Source organism: Tiliqua scincoides, chromosome 3 (genome assembly GCF_035046505.1).
Source record: "Tiliqua scincoides isolate rTilSci1 chromosome 3, rTilSci1.hap2, whole genome shotgun sequence".
NCBI classification, from domain to species: Eukaryota; Metazoa; Chordata; class Lepidosauria; order Squamata; family Scincidae; genus Tiliqua; species Tiliqua scincoides.
The window spans coordinates 6,317,134-6,330,183 of record NC_089823.1 but is presented as its reverse complement, the minus strand read 5'-3'; the positions used below and the strand labels follow the sequence as shown (position 1 = coordinate 6,330,183).

At 47.3% G+C, this 13,050-nt stretch overlaps 1 pseudogene; it reads left to right on the top strand.

Annotated features, from left to right (window-relative positions):
- The first annotated feature begins 764 nt into the window (after positions 1 to 764).
- LOC136646540 (5S ribosomal RNA) lies at positions 765 to 884 on the top strand (annotated as a pseudogene).
- The last annotated feature ends 12,166 nt before the right edge of the window (positions 885 to 13,050 follow it).

The following is a 13,050-nucleotide window of genomic DNA, read 5'->3' as shown; positions in this document are numbered from 1 at the left end:
TCCCTTTTATTTACCTTTAAACCTGCTGCTGAATGGGCAATGAGTTCACATGAACATGAGGCTTCAGGGACAGAAGTTGTGGCTTGCAGGGCAACTTGAGTTCAGTGACATTTTCACAAACTAAGCAAAGGGGAGATGAGATCATGTCCTACCTCCAGAAACTTCATAAACGCCGGCCGGGCTTCCTTAGCGATCCTCACAGCATCTCTGGCATTGAGAAAGTTATCGATGTAGGCGGAGTAAATAGTCACAAGGATATCCTTGGAAAACTGGGGGAGTGAGCAAGAGGGTTAAGAGAACATTGAAATCTCTCTCTCTCTCTCTAGTGACATTTCTCTCTAGAACATTCGACTTTGCCAGTGCTACATTATCAGAGATATTCTTCGCATTTTTAACGCATCTTTAACATTGTCTGTTTTTTCTTTTTTCCTGTTTTTTCTTCTTCTTTTATTGTGTTTTCCCCTACTTTTTTATTAATATAAATAAATGAAATTTAAAAGAACACAAAGAGAAAGATATTTCTCTCTAGTGAGAACAGAAAGAGCAAATAGGGCGTAGCATCACCAGGGTGATGTCAAGTCACTCCAGTTCAGGCCCTTGGGGTTTGCAATTAATACACCAATGAAACAGGAGGTCTTGAGGTCACCCATAAGAAGATATTTAGGGCGGTTCTTATCACCTCCCTCAAAAGGAAACTTGAGAGTGTTTCTGAAATCAAAGTATTAATACTCAACATTTTCCAAAAGTGTACAGTATATGGAGACAAATTCAGAAAGTGTTACCCTGCACATGCCCGATCTTGTCTGATCTCGGAAGCTAAGCAGGGTCAGGCCTGGTTAGTACTTGGATGGGAGACCGCCTGGGAATACCAGGTGCTGTAGGCTTATACCACAGTCTTTCGAGAGTGAAGGTTGCCAACCAAAACTAAGCATCATGACCCCAGGAGGTCCAAGAACACCCCCCTCCCCAAATTGTGCATATCAGTGACAAGTTAAAGCTCCTGTGTTGGGAGGGGCTTTCTCTAGTTTCTCTACTTTTGAATGTTATTTTTGTCTGGTATTGTTGCTTCTGAATTCGTTGCATGATTTTATTGTTCACTGTTGGAATATGACTTCTTGTATATATGCCATGAACTACTCCAGGGGCCCATTTTAGGGTTGAAGACGTGGGACATACATCAAGGTACAAATCACGAAATAAATGGCAGGAGAAGCTGCGTGGCAGTGCCTGCCCAGCAGGTCCAAGCGCTAGTCAGAGCCACGCTGGAGAGCCAGCTCATCTGTGGAGCTGAGTGTTGTGAGACAGGCTGGAGGCCTCCCTGAGGATGCAGCAAGCCGCCCAGGCTGAGGAAGAGGCTGCACAAGGAGAATTACATAAGCCCCCCGTTGCCAGCTCTGCACTGACCACAAGGACGTGGCTTGCATACTGAGGGTCTCCTGCAAGAGGCTCATGCACTGCCGTTTGTTTTTCTCCCAGGGTCCCTGTTTCCAAGCAGCAGCATCTGTTCTGCACCCTTTCCAATAATAGCTCTTTCAAGGGAAAAGAATGAGAGAGAGAGAGTGAAAGAGCAGGCTGGCGGTGGACTGCAAGGGGCTGATGAGGATTTATTGGAGTCCAGGACTGCAGCCAATTCTCCAGGCTTTTGGATTCCAATCAAAACCATTCCTCAGCTCTGCAATCGACGGCCAGATCTATCCAGCATACACACTTACTACCACTGCAGGCTGCGTGGAACCTTCAGAAAGGCCCTGAATTGGGGCAGGGGGCACCCTCTGCACTCCCATCATTGTGCCCCATCCACCAGGCACGGGCTGCCGAAGCCAGCATCTCACCATTCATTTTTAAAATTTCTAGTCCTCATGGCTGCAAATATATGTTTGGGAACTTAGAAGGAAGGCAATTAGACAAAACAAAATATACGCAGGTGTGTTTGATTTGCCTCGGTAATGAAGGTATCAAAATCTGTTTTTGTGTTTCTAACCTTGTGCAGAATTTGACATGTGGTCTAAGCATTTAGAATACACAGCCCAGACCAAGGCAAAGGAAAGATCACAACACAAGTCCTGACAAGTACCATATTAGAGGGAAATAAGTGTGACTACTTTGACTGCTACAACCTCCTTTTTTCTGACCTTTCAGGGCTGCATGGCTATGAGAGACTCCATCCTAAATCCCTACACTAGCTTTCTACCTGTTGCTACAGGGTGTTCTCCTGTGAAAAGGCACAGTCTTACAGTGCAAGCCTATGTAGTCTATTCACAAGTAAGTCCTACTGAGTTCAGTAGGATTTTTTTCCAGGTCAGTGTGCACCTCTTCATAAATGACCTGGAGACAGGGTTGAGCAGTGAAGTGGCTAAGTTTGCAGACGACACCAAACTTTTCCGAGTGGTGAAGACCAGAAGTGATTGTGAGGAGCTCCAGAAGGATCTCTCCAGACTGGCAGAATGGGCAGCAAAATGGCAGATGCGCTTCAATGTCAGTAAGTGTAAAGTCATGCACATTGGGGCAAAAAATCAAAACTTTAGATATAGGCTGATGGGTTCTGAGCTGTCTGTGACAGATCAGGAGAGAGATCTTGGGGTGGTGGTGGACAGGTCGATGAAAGTGTCGACCCAATGTGCGGCGGCAGTGAAGAAGGCCAATTCTATGCTTGGGATCATTAGGAAGGGTATTGAGAACAAAACGGCTAATATTATAATGCCGTTGTACAAATCGATGGTAAGGCCACACCTGGAGTATTGTGTCCAGTTCTGGTCGCCGCATCTCAAAAAAGACATAGTGGAAATGGAAAAGGTGCAAAAGAGAGCGACTAAGCTGATTACGGGGCTGGGGCACCTTCCTTATGAGGAAAGGCTACGGCGTTTGGGCCTCTTCAGCCTAGAAAAGAGACGCTTGAGGGGGGACATGATTGAGACATACAAAATTATGCAGGGGATGGACAGAGTAGATAGGGAGATGCTCTTTACACTCTCACATAATACCAGAACCAGGGGACATCCACTAAAATTGAGTGTTGGGCGGGTTAGGACAGACAAAAGAAAATATTTCTTTACTCAGCGCGTGGTCGGTCTGTGGAACTCCTTGCCACAGGATGTGGTGCTGGCGTCTAGCCTAGACGCCTTTAAAAGGGGATTGGACGAGTTTCTGGAGGAAAAATCCATTATGGGGTACAAGCCATGATGTGTATGCGCAACCTCCTGATTTTAGGAATGGGTTAAGTCAGAATGCCAGATGTAGGGGAGAGCACCAGGACGAGGTCTCTTGTTATCTGGTGTGCTCCCTGGGGCATTTGGTGGGCCGCTGTGAGATACAGGAAGCTGGACTAGATGGGCCTATGGCCTGATCCAGTGGGGCTGTTCTTATGTTCTTATGTTCTTATGTTCACTGGATTGCTGCCTTAAAGATGTATAGCATAATTAGGCTGTAAGAAAGCTCCCCCCATAAGAAAGTTGTTGGCAACCTTCAGTCTCGAAAGACTATGGTATTGCGCTCTGAATAGTGGTTCTGGCACAGCGTCTAGTGTGGCTGAAAAGGCCAATTCGGGAGTGACAATCCCTTCCACACCGGGAGCAAGTGCAGTCTGTCCCTGGTCTGTCTCCCTGGTTATGGGCCTTCCTTCTTTGCCTCTTTGCCTCAGTCTGTTGGCCAAGTGTCTCTTCAAACTGGGAAAGGCCATGCTGAAGTTGAGAGTGTGGTTAGGCAGCTGTCTGTTTGCCTTCCTCACATGCTGGCTGTACATGGTAGGATAATGTCTGAAGACTCGGCTGGATTTCACCACTGGTTTGAAAGTTGCTGACCACTGCTGCACCTTCATAACAGAGATCTAGGAAATTCAGATTCTCTTTTCAAAGTGTTCTGTGTGAGGAGCTACTTAGCAAGCAAGCACCCCTGCCTGCTGTCGTGAGAATGGATGATGGCCGGATCCCAAAGGATCTCCTCTATGGAGAACTCATGCAAGGAAAGCGCCCTACAGGTAGACCACAGCTGCGATACAAGGACATCTGCAAGAGGGATCTGAAGGCCTTAGGAGTAGACCTCAACAGGTGGGAAACCCTGGCCTCTGAGCGGCCCGCTTGGAGGCAGGCTGTGCAGCATGGTCTTTCCCAGTTTGAAGAGACACTTGGCCAACAGTCTGAGGCAAAGAGGCAAAGAAGGAAGGCCCATAGCCAGGGAGACAGACCAGGGACAGACTGCACTTGCTCCCAGTGTGGAAGGGATTGTCACTCCCGAATTGGCCTTTTCAGCCACACTAGACGCTGTGCCAGAACCACCTTTCAGAGCGCGATACCAGAGTCTTTCGAGACTGAAGGTTGCCAACAGACCCCTGCCCACTGCCCCCAGCCTGCCTTCCTTCTACTGCAGCCAGGGAGAAGAGTGCATTTTTGCAGGGTTGGCCTGCTGTACTTACAGACTGTACTAAGATGTCTCCCACTTTCTGCTTCTCGTGCCAGTTCTGCACACACTCTGCAACCTGCTCCAGGAACTCCTCGTGGTGTTCAAGCAGCTCAGGGATCTGATCGAAGATCTCGTCCACCAGGGAAGGGTCGCAGAGGATGGAATTCTCTGGCTGCTTCAAGGGTTTCATGTAGCCCTGATAGGAGGGGGGAAAAAAACACCTGTTCTAAAACAAATACAGGACCTGTCTTCCATCCCAAGGGTCGCTGCTGGCCATTTGTGAAAACTGCCAGGATTATGGCTTGAACTGGAAGCCTCCGGCCTGCACACTGGGGTCTCCTGTGGCAAGCAACCTGAGATCACCAAGTGAAGGATGCCAGGACTGCCCTTTCCAGCCAAGACTCTGGCCTGGCCCCACACTCCAAGCAGCCTATGAGTTACTTCTGGCATGACAGCTTCCTGTGTCTTGTACTGGCCAACGTCTTCTCTTAAGCTTTAAGTCCTTTCTCTTCTATTTGTGCTGCTTCCTCTCCATTCTCCTCTGTTCCCAAACACTAAGCTTCATGCTGAGCCCCCACTCCCTTTAACCAGTGGTGTAGCTACAAGGGGGTGGCGCGGAACATACTGCAGGTACTGCAACACGCACCTGTAAGCAGCCCCTCCCTCTTGCCTGAACTTTGCTGTCGCTGTCTGGAATGGCTCTGACAGTGAGTGGGGGGCCGCTTCTACAGTGTACTGTGTCGTCCCGTCCCGTCCCATCCCCCGTAGCCACACCACTGCCTTCAACCATTGCGTGTCACTGTGCTTTCTCTCTTGTGGCTCCTGGTGAAGGGAACTCTCTCTCTTTAGATAAGGGTCTCCTTAGATAAGGGGTTCTTAACCTGGGGTACATGGGTGGGCTTCAGGGGGTCTGTGAACCAGGCACAAAAAACACTTTGTGGTGTGGTATTCAAGCAGCTCAGGGATCTGATCGAAGACCTCATCCACCAGGGAAGGGTGGTGTATTTTTCTGGAGAAGGTATCCATAGTTTTCATCAGATTCTCAAAGGGTCCAAGGAACATTAACAGCTGCTTGCATAGTTTGGATAGTCTCTAATTTGTCCCACTTTTAAGAAGAAACAAACACCCTCTCTCTTGCTTTTTCCTCTTGATATACTATTTCAATATAAGTGTCAGCCCAATCCTAATGGGGCCTTATGCAGGTCCTTCTAAGGCTCTCACAAACTGCGACACACTGTTTTGTGCAGCTGAGCCATCACCACACATGACCAGTGGCTGCAGTGGCATGCCAATGGTTCATCCACATCCCCACCTTCTGGTAGATCAGCATGGGAGGGTGGCAAGTGTGGGAAGAACTAGGTGTGGAGTGGGAGGAATGAGGAAAGAGAAGATGATGCTGACAATTTTAACCCTGGAGCTCCAGCAGGGTGGCTAATTGGCACACAAAACAGCAGAAACCACAGACGACCTGGATGCTCACCCAGCTAGAGACACCAAGATGTGAGTGAACCACTGCATGGCCTGGCCTGCTCTGCCTCCAGTTTGCCGCCTCTCAATAGTGGAGCCAGTGCCTTCTCTCTCTCGCAGGGACTTAAAAGGCAACGCCAGACTGAATGGGCCACTTCTTTTGGGTCTGCCTCCTCTGCTAGTCTAGTCAGTCCTGAGTGTGTGTTCTTACCTCTCTCCTCCTCAAAGGTGACTGGTGTGAGTAAGCCAGCCAGATTGCCAGGAATTGCACTGTGTCAAATTAAGGGTTTCTAAATTCTTATTAACCTTCCTGTCCTTCAAGCAAACAAAGCGGCGGCAATCTTAGCTTTGTGGAGACGGCACGGCTGCCTCTCTCCTTTACTGATCACTCCGTGTTGCTCCCCAGCTAGTTAAAGGCCTGGGAGGAGGCTGGCTGGCTGGCTGGCACAAACAGAGCTGGCAGCAGGAACAAAGGTTTGCACTGCCCCAGAGTGGCTGGGTTTATATATTTATTTTAAAAATGTATATCCCATTTTCTAAAAACAGAACCAAGGTGGCTAACAACAATGATAGAATCAAATAAAATCAAATAAAACAATACAGAAGGGAGGGACAGAGAAAAGCATACATTTTTTTTCCTACAGCATCATGGCTCACCCAGCTAGAGACACCAAGATGTGGGTGAACCAGCGCATGCACAGTGGGTGAACCTAACCATTGGCAGAAGCAGTGACCCAACTGAAACTAATGGCCCAACCCTGACCCTTACTAGGGCTGGCACAACACACTTGATCTTGGATTGATCCAGCAAAGCTCCTCTTAGGTTCTCATGTTTGAGCAGGATTAACAAACATTGGCAACTTCAGAGAGAAGGAATAGTATAGAAGCAACCATCTTAAAAGGAGGGGACAACTAGAGCACAAGGAGACAGAGAAGAAGCCTGTTCCAGACATGCTGATCAGCAGAACAGGAAAAGAAAGACAAAGTGAACAATAGTGCGTTGTGACATAAGGCTCAAGAAAGAAGTTACGCTTTTGTGAACAACAAGCCTGTGAAGAGGACCAACAGGGTGTGCTAGCCAGCCACATATGCCACCCCAATTAACCCTTGTGAGTCCGGCACTTGTCTGTAAGGGAGATCAGTGTGGGGAGAATTCCACCATAAAATGTGGAAGCCTGAACTCCCAGGGAGGGTGGAGGAGCCCTTCCTACCTTCAGTGCTGCCCTCTACAGGCGAGCACTGAACGTGTGAAGGCAGAGGGGCACGATCACGCTTACATGGGGCATGTGGGGTTGAGAGTGTGGGTAGGCAGCTGTCTGTTTGCCTTCCTCACACGCTGGCTGCACACGGTGGGATAATGTCTGAAGAGGGCTGGCTAGAGTCACGCAAGACTGATCGGCACAGCTGTTCTGCATCCCTAGAGCCGTGGTAAAACGGGGCTCCACAGGTCTCCTCGCCCTGCTCCTGCCTGCTCAATCAAGCAGAAATCTACCATGCAAAGTCTTCTTGCTGGTAAAAGGGCAGAGATCTGTGTGCCAAGCTAAGCTAAGCACCCTTTATCCGGGCAGCCATTCAAAGTGGTTCGAAATTTCTGCAAAATTCAGCTGCCCGGCCTGAAACATACGACTCCACAAACTGAAAACCCCAAGCAAGACTGTGGTCCTTGCCTGCTGGGCTGTGGCAGCTGCAACGCTGGCAGCACACACCTGGGCCCCTGCGCACCAGCCAGGCTGAGCCAGCCTTCTCTGCCTCACAGCAACACCCCCACCAAGTGACAGGGAGAAAGCTGCACTGGAACACCTCTCTGCCTCATGCAGTGTCATGCTCAGCTCTGGTGCTTTGCTCCTGACTCCCGAGGCACGTGGCAACATGAGGTGGTTGCCAGAGAGACAAATGCAGCCTCTGGTTGAGCTGACTAAAGCTGTGGATGCAAGATGTGGGCGGCAACAGGGCTGTTCTGCTGCGTTTTGAACACCTGAAGCTGCCGAAGGGGATCGGTTTGATCTGCTCTGATGATGGGCAGCAGCAGTCCAGGGGCTTTCCCAGCCCTTCTGCTTGAGAGCCTTTGCAATGGGCAGTGCTGCCAGGGACTGACAGTGGGATCACCAGCATAGGCCTGTGGTTCCTCCTCCCTGTGTATATTGAGGCACAAAAGGAAGAGCCCTGCTAGATCAGGCCCAAAGGGCCAACATCCAGTCCTCCTGCATCCTGTTTCCAACAAGGATGGAAACTGTTTCCATCCTTACTGTTTCCTGCATCTCCACAAGCAGGAGATGAAGTTGTCGGCCCTCTCTCTTGCCAGTCAATTTCACCGGACAACCCCTGGCTCCACTGTTGTGTGAGAAAATTCCTCCATACCCACCTTCTCTGCACCAGTGGTCCATCTCACCCAGCCCTGCCTGCTCTGGTTTGAAGCAACTTTCCCAGTTCTCAGGCAGCACTCTGGTAGCCCTGCTTCCTGTTCACTGTCACGAATCTGGAACCTTTGGAGTGCCAAGAAGACTCTCTCTACCATGGAGCCATGGGCTCAACCCAAACTGTCCACATTCCTGAAACATGCCTGGAATTTGGTACTGACACACAAATCAACATCCTGAGAAGAAAGAAAGAGTGTGTTCATTTCCTATGATTGTGAAGATCAGTCTACAAGTGAATAAACAAAGCCATCAGAGAGGATGATACCACCAAAATCTGGCTATAAGGTCCACAGGAAATGAAATTATCCTAAACACATTTTTAAAAAAACACCTATGTATTTTGGCTGATCCAGTCCTTCATCAGGGGAATGTCTGCTGCTAACTGCAGCTACATGAAAGGAGAATGGACAGAGATGCTTGTGTTTTACTTTCAGAAGGTGCACTTTGATACAGAGCACATCTCTGAGGCCAGTAGAGGCTCAGAAGGGGCTAAGCAGGACCAAGTGATTGATGGGTGGGATCCCAGGGTTTCTGGTACCCCTTTGTTCTTGCCTCATGAAAACCACAAAGCAGAATAAATTATGTTTGTGCAGCTGATTTTCAGTCTCCCTTTTGTGGAAAGAGATAATTGAAATAATTAAAAATTACTGCTTAGGGAATTTCTGTGGAAACTACTCCTTATTCTCCTGGGGCATATTAAAAAAGAAGTGAGAAAAGAAGGTAGGGAATTAACCTCGTAATTATTGTAAGAAATGAAACTGTTTCAAAATGGAAGACCAACCCAATTTCTATAGAAAATTGGCTTTAAAGAGTGTGGAGAGAAGTTTCTAGCATTAAAGGCATTTGATTTAGAGTACAGGATTGTAGACATTTATTTAAAGGATGATGGGCTCCGTTCTTAAACTTTTGGAATTTGGGATATGGGCAAAATATTTCTTTGCACGTTTTATGGTATTCACTGCCCAATCCAAACTGTGGACTGCGCTACTCAAATTCATGTCCAGGCAGTGCAGGGTGTGTTCCGGCAATGTGAAATAATAATAATAATAATAATAATAATAATAATAATAATAATAATAATAAGAAGAAGAAGAAGAAGAAGAAGAAGAAGAAGAAGAAAACTTTATTTGTATCCCGCACCTTCTCCCTGAAAGGGACCCAGGGTGAAAGCGAGGGTTCTGTTGTACATTCCCGGGTTGCTACTGCAAATGGCAAGTGGTACCATTTGCATAGTGGCTCCTATGGTGGCAGTAAGTTGGTGCAGGGGATGGGTTGTGCGTGACGAGGGGGAGGATCCTGGCATAGAAGGGGAGGATAGGGCCACTGGAAGGCATGCTGGGGCGAAGGCAAGGGGCAGTTATTGGCAACAACAGTGCCAATATGCTTTGCCCACTATCCGGACTTGCCAAACCCCTTTGGGTTCACTTGGATCCAAGCAGACAGATCAGGGACCATGACGCAACAAAGCGGTTAAGTATAAATTTCTTTTACTTACCTTTCCATCATGCCACGGTCCCCAACTGGCCTGCAGGATGCGGTGGAGGCCACATTAGTATCACTGCATCCCAGAAACCAGCTGAACTGGGCCTAAGATTAAGATGTGCCTATGTATTTTTGTGAGTTTATCTGTACCAGTGGTTCCCAAACTTTTTCAACTGGTGACTCCCCCGACTTACTAGGCCATTGGCCGTGGCTCCCCATTAGGGCTACAATCTTACACATTGTATAGGGTGACAGTTTTTTCACAAGGGTCCTGTGGCTCCCCTGGCTGGTTTCTATGGCTCCCTGAGTAGGCACAGCTCACAGTTCGGGAACCACTGATCTATACAATATTATTATGTTACTCCGTGTATGTATTTGAGTTAGGGAATTCTCAGTGAATAAAACTGTTGGAAAAAAACAATGCAAAATGGGTGCTAAGAAATGCAACCCACTCATTTTGCACTACCAAGTGTGGAATGCACAAGTGATACTTTGGTATTTCCAAGTACAAAGACATAAATATTGGCTAGTCGGGATATTGGAAACCCAACACGGAGATCCCCAAGCTAAAGGCAACTCTGGGACAGGGATGTAATAGTAGTTCTTAAGTTCTGAAAAGGCTTTCAGAGGGAAAAGCATGTATCACTGTGCAAAGACATGGAACAAACAGCAAATGCATGGAAGAACATATATGTGAAGGCACCCCCAGATTTTATATGGGGACTTAGTGTAACAGTGAAAATGTGTGTAAAGATTATCATGTGAAAGGGAAATAAAATCACACACATGAGCAGCCAGCCAGGTGTTCTAAGCTGCAAGAAGCTCTGTGAAGGCAACTGCTTCTCCACCCGCATTTCCTCCAGAAAGATCCATTACCTGCATCAGGGTCCGAAGTGATTCCACATAGGACTGCTCAGTATCCAGGAGGGTCATGGTGACATGTTTCCGCATATCCTGCAACACAGAGGCAGAAATATATTTGAGAAGGGCCGCAGGGTTAACTCTTGTGGGTTCCATCAGCCAACAGAAGGGTTAGTGATGAAGCCAGAATCAAGGACAAAGTAGACTTGGGTTCCCAGATCCATTCTCAGAATTAGGTCTGCTGAAAACCCTTTAGGAGAAAACACACATCCAGAATCCTGGCGGGAAGGGGAAGGCAAGTTTCAGAGGGAAAGGGTTCTGCAGGGGAAGGGCCAAGGTCTCCCTCCCCTGCCCATCACCTGACTCCCACATATGGACACCCTGCCTGCTTTCTGCCGCTATTCAGTGGAAACTGTTCTCGACCAAGCGTTTGCTTCTGTTCGTGCCAGCACAACTGAGGCAAAACGAAACAGAGGAGAGGAAACCTCCAAGGTGCACAAGAAATATATTTTCTAGTAATGCATTTCAAGCGATGTGAGTTAAATTGGTTGTCATTTTTTTAAAAAGGGAAACCGGATGCTGTTCCATTATGGTCATGTTACTATTTTCTAGTGACAGGACACTGCATCCTAGACAACTGTGTCTTGGTCAAGTGAGTTCCAGTACTGGACATCTGTGTCCATTCTTTTTGCATCCCTGGCATTTTTGCCCCAATATATGTAGATTTATTTTAGATGTACTTTTCACTTTTAAAACGTAAAGGTAGGGTTAGGGTCAGGGCTGGGATAAGAGGCTTAAAATATGTAACATGGTGTTTGTTGCCCAATTGTGGTGGGATGCAAATGACTGGGACACAAACACACCCACAAAAACCCCACAACCCAGACACGACTATCTAGGGACACTAATGACTGGAATGCATTTGCCCAGGATACAATCATCCAGAGTGGAAATACCCTAGTACCCTATTTTCTTTATTGTTCTATTATAGGCAGTGCTATAGAGGTGTTTGTTTCCATTGAGTGAAACAGGATTACAGCCTAAGTCTTACTGAACTCAATGGGCTTACTTCTGAGCAAGGTAAATAACACCATTTTCAAACACATCTAGCTATTGTATTTGTGTGTTTGATATTTATTTAGATTATACATTTAAATTTTTACAGCACTGGGTTTAAAGAAGTCTTATCACTGACTTATTGACAAGGATAAGACTTCATGTTTCCAGTGCCCTTGAATAAGAGTCACTGCCTCAAAATTCACTGGGCCAAATGAAGTATGTTTCCGGTGGCTCTTCCAGTCTCTTCCTTCCATTCTCCCCGTCCTCCTTCCTTCCTATTCTCACTAGCAAAATGCTCCTCAGTTAAGTTTGGAGGAAGGGAGTGCATATTGCAAAGACCTCTGGGCAAGGCCTGTGTGCCCTGAGCATAAAAACACATTATGCTTTTTGGTGAGATTTCAGGGGCAGAGGTCATAAAGGTGCTCTCAAGTGCTTTACTTTTGCCACAGGAGTGAATGGCAACAATGCAAATGGGATGAGAAAAAGGGATGTGTATAAGAAGAGCCCTGCTGGATCAGGCCAAGAGCCCATCTAGTCCAGCTTCCTGTATCTCCCAGTGGCCCACCAGATGCCTCAGGGAGCACACAAGGCAACAAGAGACCTGCATCCTTGCGCCACTCCCTTGCATCTGGCATTCAGAGATGTAGAACCAGGAGGTTGCACATCCCATCAAGGCTTGTAACCTGTGACGGACTTTCCTTTTATCAATCTGTCCAGTCCCAAAGGTGACCAGTCTTGGGGGTTGCCATTGGAGTGGGACTTAGTCTTCCCCTTCCTTGGTTGGTTGGCAACCTTCAGTCTCGAAAGACTATGGTAGAAGCCTACAGCACCTGGTATTCCCAGGCGGTCTCCCATCCAAGTACTAACCAGGCCTAACCCTGCTTAGCTTCCCAGATCAGGCAAGATCAGGCTAGGGCTTGATGGAGCTCCAAACCGAGGTACATCTTGGCTACACCACAGCATGACAAAAAGTTGGGAAGTGACATCTATGTATGTACAGAAGAAACCACCAACAAATGTTGCAATCGACAAGTAGGCAAAGCCCTCCCAAGCAGGCATCCAATTTATTTTAAAAATAAGTGTTCTTGTTTAATATTATTATTTGACTTCATAGATTGCACCATAATAGGAAAACAAAGTTGATTGTTACATAAGAAAAATAAAATGTGAATAATCCCTAATTTCTTGGTATAAATTCCTGTTGTGACCATTTCCCTGAACAGAGGAGCACTTTGAAATGCCACTGATTTCAAGAGGAAATCCCAATGAAAGGGATGGAAAACTTGTGTCTGGGCTGTGCCACTCGAGACTGTAGGACAGAGTTCATGTAACGGAACATTCCTTAACATGCCAGGGAAAAAGCTATGGC